This window comes from Oryx dammah, unplaced genomic scaffold (genome assembly GCF_014754425.2).
Source record: "Oryx dammah isolate SB20612 unplaced genomic scaffold, SCBI_Odam_1.1 HiC_scaffold_29, whole genome shotgun sequence".
NCBI classification, from domain to species: domain Eukaryota; kingdom Metazoa; phylum Chordata; class Mammalia; order Artiodactyla; family Bovidae; genus Oryx; species Oryx dammah.
The window spans coordinates 95,933,546-95,961,153 of NW_024070213.1; the positions used below are offsets into that span (position 1 = coordinate 95,933,546).

General features: G+C 37.2%; 1 long non-coding RNA gene across 1 annotated transcript in view; it reads left to right on the top strand.

Moving 5' to 3' along the window:
* Window positions 1-26,617, top strand: part of LOC120858391 — a 32,035-nt gene extending 5,418 nt beyond the window's left edge. Inside the window, exons 2-4 of the long non-coding RNA XR_005719855.1 lie at window positions 22,134-22,215; window positions 23,378-23,438; window positions 25,733-26,617. This is a non-coding gene — a long non-coding RNA (uncharacterized LOC120858391). The remainder of the gene's footprint in view (window positions 1-22,133; window positions 22,216-23,377; window positions 23,439-25,732) is intronic.
* Window positions 26,618-27,608: the final 991 nt, after the last annotated feature.

Sequence of the window (27,608 nt, forward strand, 5' to 3'; positions counted from 1 at the left end):
ATGACAAGGAAAATGATTTGGGACCCAAAGTATGGTATATTAAAAGTTATTAGAAAAGTTTGTAAATGATAAAGGGAAGTTAGTTTAAGAAAAATAAAACAAAGAAACAACAGGAACACATAAAAAGTCAAATGTTGAGTTCAGTCATTCAGTTGTGTCTCTTTGTAGCCCCATGGAATGCAGCACGCCAGGCTTCCCTGTCCATCACCAACTCTGGGAGCTTTCTCAAACTCATGTCCATCAAGTCAGTGATGCCATGCAACCATCTCATCCTCTGTTGTCCCCTTCTCCTCCCACCTTCAATCTTTCCCAGCATTAGGGTCTTTTCCAATGAGTCAGTTCTCATCAGGTGGCCAAAGTATTGGAGTCTCAGCATCAGCATCAGTCCCTCCAATGAATATTCAGGACTGATTTCCTTTAGAATTGACTGGTTGGACCTCCTCATAGCCCAAGGAACCCTCAAGAGCCTTCTCCAACACCACAGTTTAAAAGCATCAATAATAAAAAGAATGGTAAATTGAGTGAAGGGCTTCCCAGGTGGCTCAGTGGAAAAGAATCTGCCTACCAATGCAGATGTTGGCTCAATCCCTAGGTTCAATCCCTGGACAAGGGAATGGTAAACCACTCCAGTATTCTTGCCTGAAGAACTCCATGGACAGAGGAGCCTGATAGGCTATAGTTCATGGAGTCGCAAAGAGTCAGACACAACAGATCAACTGAGCATGTAAGTTGAGTGAAGTTAAGATGATAAAATAGTAAGAACTAAAAGGAGATGTTGAAAGTATTTGGGATTACTTGATTTCTCAAGTAAAATGATTGTCATAGGTTAATATAAGAGATTTATAAAATATTAAAACCAAAAGGGACATGGAGATATGTTTTCAAGTGAAGAAAGAAACCACAGAATTTGAGATGCCAGTGTTTTCGCAAAAAGGCATATGTAGAGGAGATTTCAGAATGCAGACTTCCCAACTCTCAATTACCTGCAAATACTTTCAGTAAGAAAGGATCTGGAAAAGCAAAGCAGAGCTTTCTGGAATGTTGAACAGAAGCTATGTGAATAGCTACTGTGAAGCTGTGAACCACTGTTTGTGGAACTTTACTTTTTAGTTATGATAACAGGTAAATTTCCCCAAAAGAAATTGTTACTTTACTCTGAATAAATGGTCCTCAGGCCATTTATTTACCTCGGGCCAACCAATTTCCCCTTTGACCAGATGGACACGGATTTGCCGACAGCCGTGGCCCATGTGGTGTGGCCCAGTGCCCTTCCTTCCTCCTGTGTCCCTGCTCCTCTCCAGCGGAATTTGGACTGAGATACAAGTAAAATCTTCCAAGTTTTGTGCTTTTCTTCTCTCAGGCAAGAAACCAGGAAAGAATTGTTGAATCAATTATTCAGCAAGTTTTTATTGATTTCCCTGCCTACTCCAATGTTTGTGGTATCCTCTACCACTTTATAGCCTCATTTTTAAACCAACCTTGGAAATTTTAGACTGCTAACTGTCCCATAATTCTTTTGCATTATGTCACAAGTAAAGCTGACCATCAAAACTGGCCATTGTGATCACATCTCTGACTAAAGATTTCCACTGGTTATAGCCTAAAGTTCAGACTACCTGGCCCTCATTGACCTGGACCTCTTGTTTTTCTTTAATCCAATATCTAGCTATGGTTTCTTTCTCCTATAATCTATAATCTCCTAAAATTTTCCCAACATTTTTTCAAATCCCTCAAAGCACATTTTACCTGTGTCTCTCCTTAATCTCAATATTTATTATATCAGTTATCCTACCTTTTTTGTTTCTCACTAAGGGCAGGAGATTTACCTTTTTTTTTTTTTTGGTGCTGCTTAGTTCTGGGGGCATGGCTACTGATGTACACTGATTATCGTATGTTTTTTTCTGAAAATGTTTTATTTGTCTCACTACATTTTGAATTCTTGCAAACAGACAGTATTGTTCTGTGTCATTTTTGTTTTCCAAGAAGTTAATCCAATATCAACTACGTGGTTTTAGTCACTAAATTGTGTCCAACTCTTATGACCCCATGGACTGTAGCCTGCCAGGCTCCTCTGTCCATGAGACTTCCCAGGCAAAAATATTGGAGTGGGTTTTCACGCCTTCCCTCAGGGGATCTTCCCAACCCAGGGATCAAATTCATGCCTCTTACATTGCAGGCAGTCTCTGGCATTGCAGGCGGATTCTTTACTGCTCAGCCACCAGGGAAGCCCATATAGAAATAGTATAACTGTTTGCTGAATGTATTAACAGATAATTGAACACTAGACTGACCCACTGCTATTGCTCAAACATTCTTGTAACTACTCAAACTACTTATTTGCTCATTGATTTTTATCCCTTTCTCTTCACCTAGTAAAATTTTCTTCAGCCCAGTGTTAGTCACAATGCAAAGTAATTTTAGCTGCTTGAAAAAATATGTGTTAAATGAATGAATGAAAACTTCTCTCATGTCAAATTCTATTTTCTCCACATAGATATCTTGATTCCCACCTAGAAGTAGTTTCTCCCTACCCTGAGTCCCCCAAAAACTATTTTTGAGGAGATCTGTTTTCACGAAGTATTAATGCAGTGAGTCAAGATGTTAGTCATCAAAACCCTTTCTTCTCTTGTGTAAGGAAAGACAGATCTCTGCCAAATAGCTTTGGTTTAGGGAATACCCATCCCAGTCCACATCTGCTTGAGTAGCTATTTATGTCAGATGGAAAATGGAAATTTAACAATCTCACTTAGTGACTATGTGCATGGACTGTTCGTACTCAGTGAAAGTTAAAAGCCATCAGAGTTGGAAAAAATTTAGGCTGGCAATGATAGACAAATGTGTATATTTAGTAATTCAATGAGGCCATGAAGAATGACAATTTGGAATCTGTAAAAGTCAATCAAGTCAATCAAGTCTCCCTGTGAGGCAGGGAGACATCATGTACCAGCTATTCTGTGACAATTCACTGAAACACTGACTTCTTCTTCAGCTCAAAAATAGCAGTCAGGAATTCTGTGCCATTACCCAGATGTGATGAAGTCCCTGGCAAAAAACATTGTGCAGAAATGCTTACTTAAGTAAAACATTAAGTAAAAAAATGTAATAATAAAAAATGAAATATCAAGAAAAATCTTCTTGATTATCCTAACTCTCAAAAATGGGAGTTAAAACCCAATAGCACATCCGTTTCACAAAATTTTGCTAAGTCAGGGAAAAAGAACTTTCAAACTTAAAGTAACTGGCTATAGAAAGGATGGCCAAAAATATACAAAGAATTTTCCTTTCACAAGACCATATTTTTTTCATATCGATGCAGTTCAGTTGCTCAGCTATGTCCAACTCTTTGCGACCCCATGGACTGTGGTATACTAGGCTTCCCTGTCCATCACCAACTCTCAGAGATTGCTCAAACTCATGTCTATTGAGTCAATGATGCCATCCAACCATCTCATCCTCTGTCGTCCCCTTCTCCTCGTGCATGCAATCTTTCCCAGCATAAGGGTATTTTTTAATGAGTCAGTTCTTCGCATCTGGTGGCCAAAGTATTGGAGTTTCGGCTTAGGCATCAGTCCTTCCAATGAATATTCAGGGCTGATTTACTGAATATTTTTTTCATATTGTATCTTAGTTATTCATACAATTAATTTTATATCCCCTACCATTTTGCCTATTACTATTTTTAACTCAGTTTATCATGTGCTTTATTTTCAAAGTAAAATAAAAAATACATAACAGATAAAGTATAGAACTCTGAATTCCTCTATCCTCTTCCTGGTCATAGTGTCTTTTCCTTCTTTCTGGGTATATTTACCATCATAAATATGATATATATGTTTTCTTTCCTTTTAAAATATTGCTGCATACATACCTATATGTAAATGAATTTTTATATTTTTCTCTATTTTTAATGCCACATTTTAAAATTCAATTATATTTTAAGGTCTATGGTTTTTAAAATCAAGTACTATGTACCTTTCAATAGCCGAGCAGCAAAGCGTCATACAAATATAATATATATTATTTATCCATTCCATTTTCCTCTGGGGAAATTTGGCTTGTTTCCATTTTTTCCAACATTAAAAGTAGCACTGCAGATATTCTAGCATATATCTTATGCAAATGAACCACATATTATTTTCCAAGAACTTTGTTGCCTAATCTAATTTAATCGTCTCACAAAGCCTAGGAGAAATGCTAACAATAACATCTTAAAAATTAATATATCAAAAAAAGTTAGGAAATTATCAAATTCACACAACTAGAAGAAAGCAGATGGGATACATTTTCATTTATTTCTATTGAAATCACCTTGCTTATTTGTTTACATACTATTGTTGGTCAGACCCAGCAGAGTGTGTCTCATATGGTAACAAAGGGTATTGATTTCTACAAATAAGTACTTGATAAATGAATGAATGATTGAACAGATGAATGAATAAATGAATGAATACAATATCTCTCCTGCAGTGGCAGAGATCGAAGAGTAAAAGAACTGTTACCTGCTCTGGGGTCCCTGAATGAGCTGGTCTTAATTTTAAGCAATTTCATGTGCAAAAAGGCCTAGGCATGCTCTCCTGGGTTTGACTCCTCATCAAATATCTATCCTTGCCCTATGCTTGCTCAGACTAGGAATTTGGGGATGTATACTGGGTGAGCAATCTTTGAATCATTTCAGATGAAATATAGAGAGCTGGCAGTTTGTGGTTGTAAAGAAGAAGTCTGGAAAGTTCAGTGGCTTACTATAATATTTTTGCTCATTTTGAAAACTCTGGAAAAAATAAATTTTCAAAGTTACAGCCACAAGTTTCATGACACACCAGGCTCTTAAGAATGAGTAATTAAAAAAATATGAATTGCGGTATCTTAAGCAACAAGAATAGTCCTGAATCTGGGAAAGAGTTTAGCAATCCACTATCTTTAGAGTCATTAGCAAAAATTTTCCGTTTCTTTATTCTCTGCCATAAACGTTAGATAAGCCATGAGGAAAATTTTGTGAGCATTCTCGACACTCAGGGATATTATCAGCACTGCGCTTGTTGGAGTCATGCACTTTATCCTATAGAATTAGTATCCTGAAGCTCACTGAATAACCCCAATTCATATAATACAATTAGTTCTCTTTGTAAAATTTTCTAGTTAGCAAAAATATACAAAGGAATCTTTTTCTCCCTTTTATCCTTGTTTTAGCAACTTTCTAAAATGTATTTAATATACTTTGTGACCTGAATTCATTTACTGTAACTTCACTCAGTCATGTCACTCTTTGTAACCTCATGGACTATATATAGCCTGTCAGGCTCCTCTGTTCATGAAATTCTCCAGGCAAGAATATTGAAGTAAGTAGCCATTCCCTTCTCAAGGGAATCGTCCTGACCCAGGATTGAACCAGGTCTCCTGCATTGCAGGAAGATTCTTTACTGTCTGAACCACCAGGGAAGCCCTTATTGTAACTACCAACACAATTTTCCTTTAGTAATGTTGTATCTTTATGATTCTTAGGACCATCTTACTTGCAATAAAATCTTGGTGTACCAAGAGGTGTACCAAGTCTGTAGAAATCATAAGACATGTCCTAGAATTTATTTTTCAATGAATATATCTTCTTTATCTATTTGTGATTGTTTTACTCTTGCACAGAAAATTGGACAAGATGTTAATGTAGAGTCCCAATTAGTTGAATCCTGTTGGATTAATGTTTTACTTGGTTGAGTATGAAATGAACCACTATGCTATATAAAATGCCACAAGTATTGACATTTTTGACATCACAGAAACAGCAAGGGCTTCCCTGGTAGCACAGCTACCAGAATCCGCCTGCAATGCAAGAGACCATGGTTCTATCCCTGGGTTGGGAAGATCTCCTAGAGGAGGGCATGGCAACCCACTCCAGTATTCTTGCCTGGAGAATTCCATGGACAGGGGAGACTGAGGGGACTACAGTCCATGGGGTCGCAAAGAGTTGGACTCGGCTGAACAGCTAAGCAGCAGCAGCAGAAACAGCAATTTATCAACAGTACTAAATTCAGTGGACATGAAAACACAAACAAGTTTCTACCATAGCAGAAAGGATGATTCTATAGCATGCCAATTTCCTAGAACAGCTTCTACTTTCTTCTTTTTTAAAACATTTGTCTACTTACTTATTTGGTTGTGCTGGACCTTAGGTGCAGCACTCAGGATCTTCAACACAGCATGTGGGATCTTTGGTTCTGGCATGCAGACTCTTAGTTGCAACATGTGAGATCTAGTTCTCTAACCAAGAATCGGACCCCGGCCGCCTGCACTGGGAGCGCACGTGGAGTCTTAGCCACTGGACCACCAGGGAGGTCCCTCTGCTTTCTTCTTTCTAGAATGATTTTGTTTGGATATGTGCCCAAAAGTGGCAAATATTTTCTAATCTGTACTTACTTTCCTCAAAAATTATGTAATACTCAGTAGCTTCTACATTATAAATTATGATATCATGCTAAATGAGAGATGATTGCTTTCTATTATACTTACTTTTAAATGTCTTATATAGAAAATTTCTAACAAATTTCAATATGGTTGAGATTACCATATTGAACAATGATCCAGAACTAGGACCCAGCCGATCTTGCTTCCTCTATGTCTGTCCTAGTATAAATATCCCTAGCATTCCTGGTATGAGCATGAAACACGGTGTACTAAATGGAAGACACACAATCTCGGTTCAGGTCTTTGCTTGATCCTGGGAATCCTCTCTTTTCTCCATAAATCATTTACAACATGAGGCATATATAACCAAATATCTTTAAGCTTTCTTCACCATCTAGTTTTACACACTAGGCTCTAGTAGTATATGTTGGGTCAGTGTCATCCACTGAATGCATCTTGCATTTTCAGTGATCTCTCTCTTTATCTTGCATTTTCAGTGATCTCTCTCTTTCTAAATAGACACTTGGATGTAATCTATCTATACCGCAAAGGCAAAATTATAACCAACTTAAAAAAGAAAATAGAACTTACAATGGAGTAGCTCTTTTAAACATGGCTATTTAACCATTATAATGATATCAACTCTTTTAAAAAGCTGATGTACCAAAGCAGAGGCACAGGCTAGATATATTTTGAATAGACACATGCAATCCATGAAAACCAAGACTGATATTGTAAATGTGCTGTAAAAATAAAACATTTTGAAATAGGCTGATGGCATTTCAAAAATGACCCCAAATTATAAACCAAGTAGTTTCATCTCAGCAGTAGAAGAAAATGTTCTGAAATTTATTTTCATGTGGTGAGGTGGCTATTAATCTGACAATTAAAACTGATTACACATGCAGAATTCATGTGACGGTTGTCAGTGAAATAGAGTCTACTCCATGTTGCCATTGTTTGCTTGTCATGAAATCTGTAAAACTGCAGACCTAGTCTGTCTGGTTCACTGCTGTATGTCCAGCACCCAACAAATAACACAGCACACACTAAAAAAATGAGTAAATAAATAAATTGCTCATCAGTGTATTATATGAAAGAAATATAAACATAATAATATGAATCACTCACACCTGGTTATTTTGTTTACACTTACTGAGATGATTTTTAGATATATTCAAATACATTTTGAAGCTGATCATATTCAGTCATTAATATTTCCTCATCTACATGTGGATAAAGGCATCCATGCATTTAGCTATAATTTTGGTAAAATTAACCAAATTGAAATTAATGGTGAGCTTGTGAGGAAGAGAACAAATATGTCTCTGGACAAGTGTGTCTATAAAAAGATGGTGATGGACTGAGGATATAGGAAGTGTTTCAAGGTGGAATTTATCAAAGGTAAATATGAGACTTCCATACATGTGCAGTCAACAGGATTCACTGGTACAAAATAAGGAAGACATGACTTGGCAACTTTACGGTTATCAGCACATTCAATATCAAATAAAGGGGTGTTTTTTCACCAAGAAGATAATAGCATCTCAAACTTTATTAAGGGAAGTGTACTGTAGTTAAAATTGGGGAAGCAACACTTCAGCTCTGTACTGATTAGTCAGTGCTCGGGCTATTTCAGTCAGTTCTGGGCACCTTCATTTAGAACCATTTAGAAGGATTAAAATGCATTTATAGATGAATGACTAAAATGGTATATCAGAAATATTTAAAGGAAGTAGAAAAATTTAGCCTAAAGATGTGAAAGCTTATTTAAAGGAACATAAAATTTTTTAAAATTAATGGATATCATCAAGAAGAATTTCTGTTCCTTTTAGTTTCTCATTGGGTCTTTTGATCCAACCCTCCCTGAGACACCATTATGCATTGTCTGGGCCCCAGAGGCAATTAATCACTTGTCTTCTCACATCAGTTCTTGATCTCCACTCCCTAATTTCACTATTAATTTAGCAGTTGAAGAATTTCTTCTAAAGGGACATGTGATGTGAGCAGAAATGACAACAGAACTTATATTAATGTTTGTCTTATCAGGCCCTCAAAGCATTCACAAGAAATAAATGTTACAGCCCAATTCTTCTAACATGCAGAAAGATACTCAAAACTGTCAAGGGACTTGTTCCAGAACACAAGAATAAGAAGTCATGAATTTGTAATCAGAGACCAGGTCTATCTTATTTCAGAATCCATGTTTTGTAAGCAACAAAGTTGTGGACCCTGGGATTATTAGAAATAGAGCTCCCCAATTAGTTATCTATTTCTCTGTAACAAATTACCAAAAACATAGTGGCTTAATGCTGCAAATATCTACTATCTTTCACAGTTTCTGTGAAATACATTAGTTTTATTCAATAGTTTACTGCACATGTCTAGTGCCTGATACTAACTTGGTACTCAGTTATTATTAAAATAGATATGAATAAATGAAGCAGTAAACCTATGTGTGAGTACATGCATATTTGTTGTTGTAGTTTTAGTCGATAGTTGTGTCTGACTCTTTTGTGACCCCATGGATTATTATAGCCTGCCCGGCTCCTCTGTCCATGGGATTTCCCAGGCAAGAATACCAGAGTGGTCTGCCATTTCCTTCTCCAGGGCATCTTCCAAAAGCAAGGATTAAAACTGTGTCTCCTGCATTGGCAGGCAGATCCTTTACCACTGAGCCACCTGGGAAGCCCATGTATATGCATATACATGTAGATCAATGCATAAATACATACAAGTGGATAATATTTTAAAACGTGGTTATTTCTTATATGTTTGCTGTTAAATGCATTTTTTCCTACAAATTTGTTAATAACAGCATTTGGGGTGGTGATATTTGGTGAGTTTGGACTTTTTTCCAATTAACCTTATCTGAAAATACCCTGTGCTTCGGTTATCTATTGCCAAATGACGATTGACCCTAACACTTAGTGCCTTAGAACACCAGTCCTTTTGTCTCACTTCAGCTCAGTCTCTCAGTCATGTCCAACTCTTTGCGACTCCATTACTGCAGCACACCAGGTCTCCCTGTCCATTGCCAACTCCCAGACTTTACTCAAACTCATGTCCATTGAGTCGGTGATGCCATCCAGCCATCCCATCCTCTGTCATCTCCTTCTCCTCCTGCCTTCAATCTTTCCCAGCATCAGGGTCTTTTCCAGTGAGTCAGCTCTTCCCATCAGGTGGCCAAAGTATTGGAGTTTCAGCTTCAACATCAGTCCTCCCAATGAATATTCAGAACTGATTTCCCTTAGGATGGACTGGTTGGATCTCCTTTAGGTCCAAAGGACTCTCAAGAGTCTTCTCCAACACCACAGTTCAAAAGCATCAGTTCTTCAGCACTCAGCTTTCTTTATAGTCCAGCTCTCACATCTATACATGACTACTGGAAAAACCATAGCCTTGACTAGACGGACCTTTGTTGGCAAAGTAATGTCTCTGCTTTTTAATATGCTGTCTAGGCTGGTCATAACTTTTCTTCCAAGGAGCAAGTGTCTTAATTTCAAGGCAGCAGTCACCATCTGCAGTGATTTTGGAGCCCAGAAAAATAAAGTCTATCACTATTTCTCCATCTATTTGCCATGAAGTGATGGGACCAAATGCCATGATCTCCGTTTTCTGAATGTTGAGTTTTAAGCCAAATTTTTCATTCTGTTTCACTTTCATCAAAAGGCTCTTTAGTTTTTCTTCACTTTCTGCCATAAGGGTGGTGTTATCTGAATATCTGAAGTTATTGATATTTCTCCCGGCAATCTTGATTCCAGCTTGTGCTTCAGCCAGCCCAGCATTTCTCAGGATGTATTCTGAATATAAGTTAAATAAGCAGGGTGCCAATATACAGCCTTGATGTACTCCTTCCCCTACTTGGAACCAGTCTGTTGTTCCACATCCATTTCTAACTATTGCTTCCTGACCTGCATACAGATTTCTCAAGAGGCAGATAAGGTGGTCTGGTACTCCCATTTCTTTAAGAATTTTCCAGAGTTTGTTGTGGTCCACACAGTCAAAGGCTTTGGCATAGTCAATAAAACAGTTGATGATTTGCTGGGACTCTCTGGCTTTTTTGATGATCCAGTGGATGTTGGAAATTTGATCTCTGGTTCCTCTGCCTTTTCTAAATCCAGCTTGAACGTCTGCAAGTTCACGGTTCAGGTATTATTGAAGCCAGGCTTGGAGAATTTTGAGCATTACTTTGCTAGAATGTGAGATGAGTGTGGTAGTTTGAGCATTTTTTGGCATTGCCTTTATTTAGGATTGGAATGAAAACTGACCTTTTCCAGTCCTGTGGCCACTGCTGAGTTTTCCAAATTTGCTGGCATATTGAGTGCAGCACTTTCACAGTATCATCTTTTAGGATTTGAAATAGCTCAACTGGAATTCCATCACCTGCACTAGCTTTGTTCATAGTGATGCTTCCTAAGGTCCACTTGACTTCGCATTCCAGGATATCTGGTTCTAGGTTGGTGATCATACCATTGTGATTATCTGGGTTGTGAAGATCTTTTTTTGGTATAGTTCTTCTGTTTTCTTGCCACCTCTTTTTAATATCTTCTGCTTCTATTAGGTCTATACCATTTCTGTCCTTTATTGTGCCCATCTTTGCGTGAAATGTTTTCTTGGTATCCGTAATTTTCTTGAAGAGATCTCTAGACTTTCCCATTCTATTGTTTTCCTCTATTTCTTTGCACTTATCACTGAGGATCAGTGATCCTTTTTTCTACTTGAACACAATTTGCCCATTTGGGCCAGGGTCAGTGGGGTTTGTTTCTATCAATGTGATTCCAGCTATAGGAGCTAATCTCAGGAACACCAAATAAGTATCCACTCCCATGATGACTCAAAATTAATATGCTAACATTCTAACCCCCAAAGAGATAATATTGGAAGGTGAGTCCTTTGGGAAGTGTTTGGTCATGAGGGTGCAGCCATGGTAAATCTGATTAGTGCCCTTATAAAAGAGGTCCAAGAGAGATTCTTCACTCTTTCCTACATGTGAGGTTAACAGTGAGAAAGCAGGCTCTCAGCAGACACTAAATATGTCATGATCTGGGATTTTCCGGTCTTTAAAATAAATGTTCATAAGCCACCCAGTTTATGGTATTTTTGTTTTGCTAGCCTGGATGAAATGAGAATCACATCCATAAAAATAGCTGACTATTTTCCAAGTAAAAAGATATCAGTAGTATGAATTAGTAAAGTTTAAAAGAAAGAATCCAATCAGGAAAAAAAATTCCAAGGAGAACTTATTTCTCTTACATACATGCTAGTTTATGTACAATTAATATTTCACTAATATAGAGATTAATTATTGGCTAGCTCTTTTTTAAAAAGTTTGAATGTAGGATCATAAAACTTGTTAGAAATTACTATTCTGTAGAAAAAAGTAAGTGTCATTCTGTGAAAAACATACAATCTTCATACTTAGCAGTGTCCTGCTGGAAAAACTCGTTTCAACCATTATGGGTCACACAATAAATCAATAAAGTATATATTTGAGTTTCTGTCAAAATTTTGTTAAATATTTGGACCTTGGGCAAATACTCAAAAATCCAAAATTGGCTGTGATATAGTTACTGTTATGCCTATCATATCATTGTTTGGTTTCACTGGACAGTTGGGTTTTATTAAAATGCAGAAAAAATTCAGAGTATTAATATGCTTAATATATATTTTGCTTGGCAAGTATATTTTCCAACATATTTTCTAGATAAATAATAGTCAACGTATTGAAAAATGAAAACAGACACTCAGTTTGCCTTATTGGGTTACTATTCTATATAGGATAACCATGAACTACTGACTAGAATATATGGTTAATACAGTATGGGCTTTCCCAATGGTCAGCAGGTAAAGAATCCACCTGCAATGTAGGAAGACACAGGAGGTACAGGTTTGATCCTCTGATTGGGAAGATACCCTGGAGGAGGAAAGTGGCAAGCCGCTCCAACATTCTTGCCTTAAAGCTCCCGTGGATAGAGAAGCCCGGTGGGCCACAGTCCAAAAGGTCACAAAGAGTTGGAAACAAGTGAGCAACTACACACACATAACTGCTCATTCAATACATAAGCTCATTCAACCATATGTATTGAGAATATTAGTATATTATGTTCCAAGTCTTATTCTATGCTTCAGAATCAATCAGTGGTCAAAATAATAACCACTGTACTCATGGAGTTTGCATTTAATGGGGGAGATGAAAAATGAATAATAATGATAAAAGTATGTTATGTTGTATGTGAGAACTTAAGACATGCTATGGAAATAATAATGGTAGAACACCATATGGAGGTCTAGTGTCAAGGGAGAAGGGAGGACTAGGATACACTGTTAAATACAACACCGTTAGGTATCACAGGGCTAACACTGAGCAGAGTCGTACAGTATAAGGGAAGAGATTTTCAGGCAAATGGAATTATTGGTGCCAAGGCTTTAATGCAAGACACTACCTGTATTATTTGAGCAATAGCAAGGTATTAACAATAGAGGGACGGGAGTGAATGAAGGAGAGAATTGTTGTTGTTGTTGTTCAGTTGCCAGGTCATGTCCGACTATTTGTGACCCCATGGACTACAACATGCCAGGCCTCCCTGTCCCTCACCACCTCCCGGAATTTGCCCAAGTTCACGTTCATTGCATCCGTGATGCAGTCCAGCCATCTCATCCTCTGACATCCTCTTCTCCTTCTGCCCTCAGTCTTTCCCAGCTTCAGGGGCTTTTTCAATGAGTCATCTGTTCACATCAGATGACCAAAATACTGGAGCTTCAGCTTCAGCATCAGTCCTTTCAGTGAATATTCAGGGTTGATCTCCCTTAAGATTGACTGGTTTGATCTCTTTAAACCAGGGAGAGAAAATCACAAGATAAATCTAAGAAGTTATAGTGGAAGTCGGGGGAGAGGGATTGTTTATAAAATTTCATAGGTCTTTTCAAATTTTGGGCTGACTTTTTAATAGAAATGCAGAGTCAGCGTAAGTGTTTTGTAAAGAGAAGTTGTATGTTGTGAATTAGACTTTTTTAATACCTCACTCAGACTGTTACACTGAGAATAGCCTTGAATGGGTTAACCCTGGTCTCCCCCAGCATGCAAGTCTAGAGTTCTTGCCTTATTGCCTCGAATTTGAATTTCTTCATCAGTCATCTTATGATGAAGCTGCTCACATGATTTGAGCAAGTTTTTTGGAGCACATGGTTTTTATTTGTTCTCTTTAGTCTGATGCCATGTAAATTAGTCATAATGAAGAGATTTGGACACTTGAATAATCTAGACAGAACAAATGTGATTTTTTTTTACTCCAACATCTGCATTTGTAGTCTTTACATTGGTAAACCTCTAACATTAGAAATATGAATTAATTAAAGAAATATTTATTGTATGTCTACTATGTGTCAAGCACTGTTCTATGACTTGGGGATTTAGTAGGAAACCAAGTAAATCAGGAACCTACTCTCATGAAGCTCATATCAAACAATATGTGCAATTCACAAAGTACATATGGGAGGTTAGCTCCTATACACTTAATCTGAATCTCATTTCAAAGAGGTAGACATGGGGAAAATTATACTTAGGCACACACTTTCTTTCATAGACGCCACAGCATTAATGATCACAAGATATTTTCTGATCCAGTTTTGTGTTTTTGAAAAGAGAGTGTGTAATTGTATTTATCACAGAAGTTCCTCCTTTTTCTTGGTAACAGTCTGTTAATTTTATCCTACTTTCTTCTCTCTCTGCACAGCTCATGTGACAGGGGGCAGTGCAGGCAAGTTGAAATAGCCCAAACCCAGCTGTAGGTATGACCCAACTGACCTAAGCCAAGAGGCACAACCCATGCTGTTGGACTTCAGGGTTAAGCACATGATCCATTTCAGGTCAGTGTGATGGGAGGAGAGGTTTTGAGGGCTTCTGAGAAAGAACCTTTCATGTTTTCCCAAGAGAGCTTCTTGGACCAACATTCTCTCTGTCTGCTCACAGTAAATGAGTCACTGGTAGTCACTAGCAGACCCTGGCTGGCATCTTGCAACCCCAAGAAAAAGCATCCTTGAAATAGCATGAGAAAAGTGCCAAGAAGGCATGGAAATGAAGAGTCTTTTTTGATATTATCAAGAACATTTGAACAAATCCTGCCTAAATTTGGACATACTTCTGGTGGTCACTTACTTAGCCCGTTAGATTCCTCTGTTTTTTAAGCCTGAGTCTGAGTCAAGTCTTCTGTTACTTCAACGAAAGGATTCCTAAGTACCTGGTACTGGTGATAACAAGGGGGTAACACAGAGTCTGTGATTGCAAGAGATTTACATGTTAATAACAAACAGAAAACAAACAAACTAGGTAGGGTGATGTTTTAGGATAAAGAGAAAGAGAAGGCCCCATCTAGCAAGGAGAACTCACTCAAGTTGTGGTGAGGGGCAATGAAAGATTGACAAAGAGGATTTCTTTGAGATGATCCCTGAATGCTTTTTATAAATAAGTGAGGCAGAGAAAAAGGAGAGTCAGTGGAAAGTAACAAGTCCAGCACTTAATGATAGTACTTGCTAACCTTTCTTGTCTGCTATCTCTCTGCTGTGCTCAAATATTTACAGATACTGTCTCATTTAATCCTTAGAACAACTCTATGAAGTAAATACTTTATATTAATGGAGACACTGAGGAAGATAAAGGTTATATGACAACCCATTTTCAAATAGCTAAGAAATTGCAGACTTGAGAACTGAACCAACACTTTGTAGGACCCACGTCTGAATCCACTATATGCTACCGGCTTCCAGAATTTGGGACTACAGCCAACATTTTCTTTTCTTTTAAAGATTTTTTTTAGATGCAAACCATTTTGAAAATCTTTACTGAATTTGTTACAATATTGTTTCTCTTTTGTGCTTTGTTTTGTTTTGTTTGGCCACAAGGCTTGTGGGATCCTAGCTTTGTAGCTCCCTGACCAGGAATCGAATCTGCACCCCTGTATGGGAAGGCAAAGTCCCAACCCCTGAACTGCCAGGACCCATAAAGCAAACATTTTCATGTTGAATAATATTTCTTTGGGCTTCCCTGGTGGTTCAGACGGTAAAGAGTCCACCCGCAATGTGGGAGACCTAGGTTCGATTCCTAGGTTGGGAAGATACCCTGGAGGAGGGCACGGCAAACCACTCCAGTATTCCTGCATGGAGAATCCACATGGACTGGTGGGCTCCAGTCCATGGGGTCACACAGAGTTGGACATGACTGAGAGACTAAGCACAACAAGCACAGCACAATATTTCTTTACATCTGAAATGTTGGACAAGAGCAGGAGTGGAAATAAATGAAAACAAAGAGGAAATCAGGAGCTATACTAAGGGTCTCATGCTCCAAAGCTTATATTTTAGGCCAAAAAATTTAATTTATTATACAATGGTATTCTAAATGTTATAATCTGGGATCTCACCAAGATGTGTCTGATCACCAGAAAACATCTGCATCAAGCAGAGGTCAAATATTGAGACTTAGTAAAACCAACATGACTTGTGATTATCTCAGAAGTGCTGTAGAAATTTCTGGGACTCATCAGTTGCATATCTAACTTATAGTAATATAAATATACATGAAATGTAATAAACATTATCACATGTAACTAAAGTGTTCTTAAAGGAGATTATGCAAAAACAGTTTTTTGTATACATGGGATAGTTTAATGGATAATAAAGTCTGTAAAACAACATTATTAAACATATATCAAACTCTTTTTATCTTGTGTAATCAAGAATTCCTATGATATGAAGTATAAGTTAATTGATATTTATTTACTAAACTATTCACACTCAGAAGCTATTTGTACCAGCTTTATTTATATTGTATTTCTTAAAATAAAAGCATTTGTATGTAGAAACTCTCGCTCTTTTTTGGTGGGAACACAAAATGAAACAACCACTTTGTAAGACAGTTTGGCACTCTCTTACACATTAAACGTAGTCTTAAAATACAGCCAGCAATCATGCTCCTAGATATTTACCAAGATGAGTTAAAATTTTATGTCCACACAAAAACCTGCCCACTAATGTTTATAGTTGTTTTATTCACAACTGCCAAAAATTGGGAGCAATGAACATGCCTTTCAATAGGACAATGAATAAACTAGTAATACAATTATGTGATGGAGTATTTTCAGTGATAAAAAATAAATAAGCTATCAGCCCATAAAAAGACATGGAGGAACTTTAAATGCATGCTGCTAAAAAAAAATAGCCAACCTGAAAAAGCTACACACTGTACGATCCTAACCATATGTTATTATGGGAAAGGCAAAACTATAGAGTTAGGGGAAAAAAAAAAATCAATGGTTTCCCAAGTTCAGGAGGAGGGAAACAGGAATGAACTGGTGGAGCACAGGGTACTTTAGGGTTTATGAAAGTATTCTGTGTGATACTATAACGAGGTCACAAACCATTATGCATTTGTCAAAACTACAACACAAGGGGATTCCCTCATAGCTCAGTCAGTAAAGAATCTGCCCACAATGCAGGAGACCTGGGTTCAATTCCTGGGTCAGGAAGATCCTCTGGAGAAGGAAATGCAACCCACTCCAGTATTCTTGCCTGGAGAATCGGAGTCTGTCAGGCTACAATCCATGGTGTTGCAAGAGTTGGACCCAACTTAGCAACTAAACCACCACCACAACATAAGAGATGAACTCTAATGCAAACTATGGAGTTCAGCTAATGTACTGAATATATTGGTTCATCAGTTGTAACAAATGCAGCAAACTAATGCAATATGTCAATAATAAGGGAAACCGTGAGAATGGAGCAGAGAGTTTATAGGCATTCCTTGTACTTTCTGAACATTTTTTCCTGAAAACCTAAAATTACTCTAAAAAAATTAAATATATTAAAATTTAAAGACAAAAAATTATTTAGAGGCCATTTTGGGGCAGCATATGCCATGAATAGTTGAATTCTAAAATTCGAAGCATAAGTTTCAATACATTTCAGAATTTAGAAAGAATCTAGAGATTCTATAGCAAAACATTTTCTCAGTTACTCAGTCATGTCTGACTATTTGTGGCCCCAAGGTCTGTAGCCTGCCAGGCTCCTCTGCTGATGGAATTTTCCAGGCAAGAATACTGGAGTAGGAGGCCATTTCCTACTTCGGGGGATCTTCCTAACCCAGGGATAGAATCTATGTCTCTTATATCTCCTGCATTGACAGGCAGATTCTTTACCACTAGCTCCACCTGGGAAGCCCAGGTTTAAGCATGACTGTGTTCACTTCAGAATCTAGCACTCAGGAACTCTAATGCCTGTCCCCATGGCTATAAAACATGCAAATGGGAGAACCTGGCTTTGGACTCAGTTTACTTGACATGTAGTTCATAACACTCTTCAGTACACCAACTGACTGTAGTTGTAAAAGGATCAATGATACAGATCAAAGTTTGAGGTCCTTTGAACAGCAGTGAAAACGTAAGTGTACATTACCCATGTGCTTTTTGGTTTTCCAGTAACGGTCCATATTTTGAAAACATGCTCACAGGCAAACTACAAACTCTCTCTGTCAGGGGCTTTTGATGTGTCTCCTATAAAGAAATATACTCAGAGCAAGGTAGAACCTGCTTATTTGATTGATTCACTGAAGACTATCCGAGTTGCTGTATTGCATTTTGAGGGGGATGAGAGAAGGAGTAGTTATGAAAAATTCCTAACTTGTACAGTCCCTTCTTTTTCAAAATTTAGCATCTGTGTAGACTTTTGTAATTTGGCAGATCCTGTATCTGGACAAGACAAATTTCAGCTGGAAAAATATGTTGTGAAAAATCTTTCAGATGTCACATCACAACTGGGGCCTCTGCTAAATCCAAAGTGCAGCTGGACCATATTATTACATAGTTATTTTATTTGCATTCCTGACCCCTAAGGAGTAAGTGGATTTCCATCTGGTATATTATATCATTCTTCTTCTGTGATGAGGGTAAGCATTTTTTAAAAGTTATACTAACAGCATAACTGAATTAAACACTATTAATCAATTATTTGAAATAATATTATTCTTTATTAACTTAGCAAGGAACTGGGAAACCAACTGTATCTCAAAAAAGAATTAATATTTGAATATGATCATTGTTAAATAACTTTGTACAGTTAAAGTTCAGAATTAAAGACAAAGTTAAATATATTTTATTCAAAGGGCTTTTTAAAATAATATATCTTTAAAGTATCTGTTATCTGTTTAGCATCATGTGACTTCTTCAAAGTCTCAAAGTTGGTCATTGTCTAACTCTTGAGCAAAACCTGAGGCTTTCCCTGAGTTAGAAGACAGCAGAGTTCATATTATCAGAAAAGAAAGAGAGAGAAGGGGACAGAGACAAAGAAAAGAAAAAAGAATGAATTTCTCACATAAATTATGACTTACATAAAGATCTTCATATCTGTTATGTAATTTCTACTCAAGGGCAGGGAAAATATTCATATCCTAATGTCATAGATGAAAGCATGGCCACCCAGTAAGCTTAAGGGAGCTCTCTGAGCTGGTGGAGTCAGAAACTAATCTCAATCTTCTGCTTTAAATTATATCTAGCTACTTTAGAGCAAGAGAGGAAAGACATTCTGAAAATATGCTTTCTGTTTAATCATATGCTATACCAGTACCTTATCCCCCTGAGATACTGTTATGGAAGAGTCTGAAATCACCAACTATTTCCCATGAAAGAAGTTCCTAAATTAAACGTACTGGTAGAACGGGCAACTACTGACAAGTATCTTATATTTGATAAATTTACCCTTTCCTATTTGGAAAAAGGTTAAAAACTACTTGTGTTCAAAAGTGTGTCTTTGGGAGAGGAAAACTTGGTGGTGGTCTGGGAGCTGATATTGGAAATGACTCAGTAGAACCACACAGCTATGCCTGCACCTTTTCACATCAGAGCACTCTTGGCAATGATTTTCCATTATGAGGCCAGGTTGAGAAGGCTTCCAGTTTAGGGAAGTTCTGTGGACTTCTAACCTCAAGACCCTGGATTTGAAAGAATTCCACATGGCTGAGAGAGAGAGAGAAACTGGCCTCCAGAGCAGTGGGGGCTCCAAGGAGGCCACAGCTGTATCCTGGATGGGACAGAGCAAGTGTTTGCTTGGCAAGCAGGCCCAAATTGTCACAATTCATGAGGAGACATGGGCCCTCAGGAGTTGGTTAAATTTAATATCATGCTGGCTATCCTCTTTTTGCTATCTTTACCCTGTCCTGACCCCCACTGGGCTGTCCTCTATGGACCTCCTTATGCTGTTTCTTTCATCTCTGGCTTTCACTGGGTCAGACAAATGAGAATAACTTGCCAGGCAGACGAGAATTGAATCCCTTCACCTTGCTCCCCACTAACTGTGGCTGGTTCAACGGCCGTGTGTCTCTGCTTCTACTGCCACACTTATTCATAGACCCTCCATCCCCAAGGCTACAGATTTCCCTGAATTCTGATGATACCAGTCCCTTCCCTTTTCCCTACAGTGTTGGTCATTCCTTGCAACTGTTGCTTGTTAGGGATAATCAATCATTCTCTCTACTTCATCTCCTGAACACACCTCTGTCCAGATCCTTCATTATAAAGTCTTTTTCAATTCAATACTTTGGGTGTGTTGTTGCTGCTCAAAACTTAATATAAGGTAATAATAATAGCTAGTAAGTATTACTATATACCAAATATTATATTAGGAGTAAAAATGTGATAAAATTTTATAGTAAATGTCTGAGGCTGATATACATTATTCACAAATAAATACTAGAAAAGTTGATTGGTTTCACCAAGGTCATGCATCTCAAACGGATGAACCAGGATTCAAGTTCTGATTTTCTGACTCCAGAGTTTAGTCTATTTATTATGTGATCTACACTGTAAATCATCATACCCTCTAGCAAATATCAAAAGAGCCTATGTGTAAAGCTTTAGAAAATTTCATAGTTGAAAAAAATCAAATGAAGTCTGGCTTTCTAAATTTTATTTCCAAAAGGTAAAATTTCCACATTCTGCTTAACTGATACACCATAAGATGATACAGCAAGTATTCATACTTGCTAAGCCAGCAGTGTATATTTTCACATGTGGAAATTCTGGTTTTAACATTAGCTACGTGGTAGTAAGATGCCTATATAAATCTGCCCAACAACAAAGTGAATGATACAAAATCTGTCACTGTTTTTCCTCAGAAACACCAATAGCTTTGCAGCCTAATCCCAAAGAGACAGACCGATCTCATCCTGCATTTGATGTCCTGAGAAGTATCTACTGATCTATAAAACTTTCGCCAGCTGCAACACAGAAAATCTGCCATTAGTTGCTTAGTAAGTGTTGTAGTTGGCTTTGCAATGGGAGCCTAATAATACTGGAGAGTATCCTGTCCACAATTTTTTTAAATCAAGCAAAATTTTGTCTTACTGACTTATTATTATAGGGGTTATGATATTCAGACAGTCAGAGTTATGCCAAAGTATGTTACTGTCAAAAGATACAAGGATGAATTCATATTGGGGTTGCAGAAGTTAAAGTTATGGCTATACACCTGAGTTGGTATTATTTATTATAAGTTTCAGGCAGTTCATCTTCTTTGGTTATGTTATTCTATATCAGGGAAAAATAGAAATATTAGCTTTGAGAGTTACAGAGACACAGCTGAACTCCATTCTTCTATGTTGCTGATTTAAAAACATGAATGTTCTTCTCAAAGCTAAATTTGGTCTTATTCATGTTACCTTATATTTATCTTGAAAAAGTAAAAGCTAATTGAATGTATAAATGAAGGGACCAATTAGTGAATGAAAAAATCAGGCACCTCTTAGACTGAAAATTATTTGCTGAGGGCTGGTTAATATAAAAAATACCTTATGCAATATTTTAAAATTTCTAGTTCATTTGATTCTCCTTTTACTCATAAAACAGGAGGAGAATATTTCACAATTATTGAACATCTTTTATGTGTGGGATATAGCTAATGAAATTATTTAAACTTTAAAATAATTATAGTGTGTTTAAGAATAAGGAAGGCCTTACCAAGTATCATATCTATGTTTGAGTCCCAGCTGGTGATATGAATAGATCCAGAACTTCTACATAGAAGTGATATTAAATGTTTATGAGAGTCACAAATAAAACTCATCTTACATATAGGAGATAAATTGATAGGATGGATATGCCAATTTTATTGCTAGTAAAAACTGTATTGGAAGATGTGGCTTAGGATTTTGGACAAATAGGTTTGGGAATGCCTTTTGTTCTTTATATACACCCTCAACCTCTCTTAAGACATTAGCATAGTCCATTGAAAGAAAATTTGAGGTCTACTGAGGCAAACCCCCGTATCAGTACTTGCTGCCACTTGCAGGTCTGGAATAAAAGTGGAAAGAAACAGAATGAATAGAGCAGCACTCTCCAGTGCCTCTGAACTGAGAGTCATTTAGTTCCATCTAGTTGAGCACAGGGACTTCCCTCCTGTCTCAGTGGTAGAGAACCTGCCTGTCAATGCAGGAGACATGGGTTCAATCCCTGGGTTGGGAAGATTCCCTGGAGAAGAAAAATGGCAACTCACTCCAGTATTCTAGCCTGGGAAATTCTATGGACAGAGGAGCCTGGTGGGCTATATAGTCCATGGTGGTCACAAAAGAGTCAAACCTGACTTAGCGACAACAACGTGCAATCGAGCACAATGCCAGGCACAGCCTGTGATGTTTAATAAGCCATAGCACTGCTAAAAGGCACAAATGTTCTGATTTTTCCATTCTAACCTAGGGTCTTCAGAAAGGAATACGGCCCCGCTGACATCTTCATTTTGGACCAGTGAGACCATTTCAGGTTTCTGACCTCCAGAATGGTAAAATAATAAATTTGTATTGTTTCAAGCCATTTGATTTGTGGTCATTTGTTACAGCAGCAATAGGGCACTAATAGAGAGGTGAAGGGCAAACCCTTCTTGCCCACAGAACACTCTTCCTGTACCTAAGTGAACAAGCACTGAATCAAAGGCTGATATCCAAGGGCTGGATTAGAAGGTGACATGGCATGAATTCCAGTTGTGCAGGAGTGGCAAGAAAGATATCTTGATGTAAATGGGTTGTTTGCCACTAATATACTTTGAGAAATATTATATAGTAGGTTTTGGTGAAAAGACAATGGAAGAGTCAACCCCTTTACCTCAGTGACGTGCCAGCTTTTGGAGACCCTGAATAAAATGACAAAGGCAGAGTATTTCTATAACATTTTTTTCATGAACACATTGTGCTTTGTAGGCAATTTGAAACCGCACTGCCATTCTGTGGCTCTGTCAGTAAAAACTGGTTACCAAAATACAGATTACTCCAATGCAAAAGAACTCCAAAGCAACGTATCATGTCCATTTAACTCTACCTTTTAATCTAGCACTAAACCAAAGCCTTTTGTGAAGAAATCCAACAGTAAGACTAACTTGTTTTCTTTTAGAAACTAGTAAAAATGACTATTAATAGTTTAGGCTAATTATGGTCTTTAGGACATAAGCTGACCTTCTGAAGCAGAGCTGCCTGTGTCCATTCCCCTGAGTTGAAATTGTACCTTTTATTTGGGTTCTACCTGGAAGGGAACCAGCACCAACCAGAAAACATAAAGTATCATGGGCTTCAGGTGGGATAGCATTAGGAAACTGTAAATTATATGAATCAAACTTGGTCTCTTCAAAGCAATTTACAGTGATTCATTAGAACTTTACAGAAGTTTATCTGTACACAATTCTTTTCGCTGCTTCTTTAAAACCAGTTTGTGGGAGATGTCTGGCTATGCATTGATCCAGAATTCTGGATCCTTATGTTTTCTTTTGCTCATTCACCTTTCTCTGGCCACCATTGCCTCTCCTTGCTGTCTGGAAGCTAAAATTTGGAAAGAATTTCAAAGGGCTTCTGCCCTCTAAGACCCCTACTTCTGTTCTCAGACAAAACATAGACTTCTGGGATGGCAATTTAATCTGAGTTTTCTGAGTTTTCTTTCTCTACTAATGTCTCTAGAAGAAGCAACTTATGAAACACATCTGGAACACACTCATCTATGAAATGGAAATTCCCTGAAGTGAGTGAGCGCATGTGATTAGTGATAAATATTTTCTTATGTATTCATTCACAGACTAACTTGCAAAATTTTGAGCAATCATCCAGGAAAAACACATACAGGGTAAATAAAGGTGGTATTAATAAATAGGAGACGTTATTTTCACAAATTTACAGCTATTTTTGAAGAACTGAAAGTTGAATATGGATGTTCCCCTGACTCCAGGAATATCTCACTCCAGATCACAACCCATGGGTATTTTTAGGTCCTTTAACATGAATTTCATGCTTTAAAAGGCTTACTTTACAAATTTTGTATGTGAAAAAAGATACAGCTGAGTAAACGTACTGTTATCTTCTGGGTTTAAATTTAACTTCAAGTGAAAACATGCATTAATGCATCTGTCCAAATACATAAGGGCTTCCCAGGTGGCTCAGTGGTAAAGAATCTGTTTGCCAGTGCAGGAGATGCAAGTTCAATCCCTGGGTCCAGAAGATCCCCTGGAGAAAGAAATGGCAACCAACTCCAGTATTCTTGCCTGAAGAATCCCATGAACAGAGGAGGCTGATGGGCTACAGGCCGTAGGGTTGCAAAAGAGTCAGACATGACTCGGTCACTGAGATACACACACACACACCCCAAATACGTAAACTATGTGTCTTCATGATTAATAGCCTCACACAAACATCATGTTCAGTTCACACAAACATCATGGGGAAATGGATTTCTTTTAGAGAACAAGCAGGTTTGGTCAATAATTACTTACAAAATTAAGCAATGAGGGAAAAAGACGACCAATTGGTAAGAAATATGGTACCTCAAGTTAATAATTTAAATAATACATAATGTTATGCTCAAAACAATATTATAAAAATCTTAACCCATCAATTTTTATGTTCCTCAATAAAACATAAAATTTCAAAAATAAAAATTTTACATATGCATGAATAAATATATTCCTTATCTTTATGCTTTCATATATAAAAAGCAAAACTCATTATGGGGATAAGATGTATGGTAAGACCATTTGGTTATAGATTTGACATTCACAACTTTTCAAATTTTGACTTTTTGTACTATTTCCAAATGTAGTCATAGTCACTGTCATAGAAATACAGTGATGAAATTTAAAGGAAATCATGGTCATATGTCTTTAAAAACATAGCTGATTTCAAATCCTATTTTCATGTATCTTACTTTTTAAAACAGGGGCTTCCCTGGTTGCTCAGCAGTAAAGACTCTGCCTGCGATGCAGGGGATACTGGAGACACAGATTTGATCCCTGGCTTGGGCAGATCACTCAGAGGAGGAAATGGTAACCCACTCCAGTAATCTTGCTGGGAAAATCCCATGGACAGAGAAGCCTGGTGGGCTATAGTAGATAGGGTCACAAAGAGTCAGACATGACTGAGCAACTGAACACACACACACGCGCACACACACTTTTTAAAATGTTATCCTATAAAATGAAAGGGATATTGGTCTCTATTTAACAAAATAAGATAGTAAAGAAACATTCTAGATGAAGGAACAAGACAAAACCAAAAAAAAAAAAAAACACCTAAGTGAACATAGGAAATCTTAGACTGTTTGTTAGTTGAGGAGAAAGTTTTGTCGTTTCTTGAGGTAGAAAATATACAGGGAACACTTAAGCAGGTAAATAACGATAAAATCAGTTTTCAGCATGCTGAGATTGAGGTACCTATGCACATCCCAGAAGGAATGTTCAGTAGAAAGAGGAATATAAAATTATAGAGTATATACCTGGGTCAAATATCTGGACTCTAATGTAGGGATAGCCAAGCCAGGGTACATGGCTCAAATCCAGTCCACTTCTTAATTTTTAAAATAAAGTTTTATTAGCATGCAATGATGTTATTCATTTACACATGGCTGTGACTGCTTTTGCTCTACAATACCAGAGCTGAACAGTTACAACAGGGATTTATGGCCCACAAATCAAAAATATTTAATACCTGGCCCTTTACCTAGAAGAAATTTGCTAACTTCTGTTCTAGAGCAAAAATCTATAATAAATACACATCCCTCAGTACAAGGTGTGAATGAATGCATTCATCTGATCAGTTAGAAAATATTATTAAATAATAGTTCTGAGGGAATATAATGGTAAAGTTGAAATAATTGGCTGGGAAATTGAACAAATGTATTAACCTCTATGTGCCAGACGTTAGAGTAACAAATGAGATATGGAAATTCTTCAGTAAAGGTAATAATTTAGCATTTTAAAAATATTTGCAAGTATAATTGTGATAAGAAAAAAGATAATATTAAAGACATTTTGCTTTCCTTTCAAGGTATTACAAGAAGAATATCTTATCAAGACAAATATTTGACTTCGGCCAGTTTTGACAGTTTTCAAACAATTTTGTTTAGGTTCATGAAAATTTTCTACTGGAATGTTACATGATATTGTTTTCTCTGTCATTTCTCCCATCATTCAACATGAACACATAACTCCAGAAACAAGAAAATGCTTTCAGACCGACACCTATGAAACTCCAAAGGAGCTTCCAGCACAAGCAGACCAATGATGAGGTGGTTTGAAGAGAAGACTCTTCTTGGCATACCTGTAACTGCAGTAAAGAAAGTAGCCATTCATTCATTCAGCCATTTAGTCATCTACCCATTCACTTAGAACAGATTTTTGAGGTACTTACTATTTACCAAGCACTGTCTTGGCCCTGAATATATAAAAGTGATCAAAGTAATGATTCTAGGAACTAATATACTTATTGACCTAATTGAGGAAACTATGTTTCATGGAGTTCTGATGGAATATAATGGTAAAGTTGAAATAATTGGGTGGGAAATTGAACAAATATATTAACCTCTACTTTTCACCAAATCCCATAAAAATGTTAACAAAATGAGTCAACATCAAAAAAGGACAATGAAAAGAAGAACTAAGACTACAGGAATAGAAATTTAGAAACTAGAAAGAAAGACAAATTCACTTACTCACCTAAAAGAACGAAGAGGTTTCCAGTTTTAGCAATAACATGTAAAGAGCTTGGAAATAACTGCTACTACAATTTTTAAAAAGAATATTAATGACTTTTCTTGAACCCATCAGAAAATGCAGGTTTCAGGGAAAAGACTATACTGGCTTTATTGTGATTGGTTAGTTTCTCAGTCATGTCTGACTCTTTGCAACCCTGTGGACTATACCCGCCAGGTTCCTCTGTCCATGGAATTTCACAAGCAAGAATACTGGAGTGGGTTGTCATTTCCTTAGACAGATGAATTCAGGGATTTGCAGTTGGAATCTGCTAACTAGATCAGAAGCAGAGGTAGCTATAAACTAACTGTTGTTGTTTGTTGTTCAGTCAGTAAGTCATGTCTGACTTTTTGTGATTCCATGGACTGCAGCTTCCCTGTCCTTCACTATCTCCCAGAGTTTGCTCATATGCATGTCCATTGAGTTGGTGATGCCATCCAATCATCCCATCTTCTGTCACTCCCTTCTTCTCCTGCCCTCAATCTTTCCCAGCATCTGGGCCAACATTTAAGTAGTGATTTAGCATGAAAATGAGAAAGTCTTAGGTTTTGAGGTCTTAGGGGACCTTTTGTGGGCTTTACCTCTAGAAACTCTACCAGATTTCAGTTGAAGATCTGGTGAAGATTCCCTCAAGGCTCTGGAATGGGAAGAGGATATGTAATCTTTGTTTAATATATGACAAAAAGCAAGAAAAAATAGACTAAAGAGATAAAGTAAGCTTCAGAACTAGACTCAAATGTGACGCAGATGTTAAAATTATCACAAGAGATTTTTAAAAACTCTTGACAAAACATAATGAGCTCTAATTGTAAAAGTTAGATAATGTGCAAGAACACTTGGGTAAAGTAAGCACAGAGCTACAAACTCTGAGGAAGAATTCAAAGAAAAGAAAATGCTAGAAATCCCCAACCCTATAATAGGCATTAAGAATGCCTATGATAAGTTCATCAATAAACTAGATAAATCTGAGGAAAAAGTCAGTGAGCTTGAAGACAGATCAATATAAACTTCCCAAAATGAAATTCAAAAAGAAGGGGAAAAAACCCAAACCCAGAACATCCAAAAACTGTGAAATAATGTCAAAAGATATAACATACATATAACTGGCATACCACAATAAGAAAGGAATATTTGAAGTAATAATGGCTGAGAAGCTCCCAAACTTTATGATA